This window comes from Otolemur garnettii, unplaced genomic scaffold (assembly GCF_000181295.1).
Source record: "Otolemur garnettii isolate 467f Iridium unplaced genomic scaffold, OtoGar3 scaffold00153, whole genome shotgun sequence".
Classification (NCBI taxonomy): Eukaryota; Metazoa; Chordata; class Mammalia; order Primates; family Galagidae; genus Otolemur; species Otolemur garnettii.
Genome location: NW_003852548.1, coordinates 2,238,225 through 2,239,110, shown reverse-complemented (window position 1 = coordinate 2,239,110; position 886 = coordinate 2,238,225).

Genomic DNA, 886 nt, shown 5'->3' with positions numbered 1-886 from the left:
TCCGGGCTGGGGATTCGAACCCGTCACCTTAGGTGTAGGTGGCTGGCGCCTTAGCCGGTTGAGCTATAGGCGCCGAGCCTTGTTTTTGTTTTTGATACAGCATCTTGCTCTGTTCCCCAGGCTAGAGTGCGGTGACATCATAGCTCATTGCAACCTCAAACTCGGGCTAAAGCGGTCCTCTTGCGTCAGGCTCCAGAATATCTGGGACTACAGGCAAGGGACATCACACCCAGCTGATTTACTTTTTTTTTGTGTGTGTGTGTAGAGATAGAATCTGGCTCAGGCTGGTCTCAAACTCCTGGCCTCAAGTGATCCTCCTGCCTCAGCCTCTCAAAGTGCTAGGATTACAGGCATGAGCCACCATGCTCAGCCTCCTCCTTTCTTTTCAAAACAAAGTTTAACATGAAGTTAAATGGAGTTAAAGCTCATAATTAACATTCAGTGTTACAAAAGAAAATTATTTAACAAAGTAAGTATATATGTATTTAATGAATAATTGCATAGGCCAGATGCCCAAATATCAATTCCTTTCCTTAATAAAAGAATATGAGCTACACATTTTATGAATTAAATTTTGTTTTAATTTTTTTTCAAGTAGAGTCAATAATGCCCCATTGCACCTGCCAGAAATAATTCCCTTAGTTGTTAAGACCTGGCATTCAAAACTGGAAGACCCTCACTATGTGTGCCCCTGAGCTCCATGGAATTGATGGTTTCTACCTAGGCTTCTGATGTGTGAAACAAAGAACTAGTATCTAGATTCTAGGACATTTAAAGAACATCTATAAATCAATAAGAAGAGGACAAACAGGCTCGGCGCCTGTGGCTCAAGTGGCTAGGCGCCAGCCACATACACCTAAGGTGGTGGGTTCGAATCCAGCCCAGG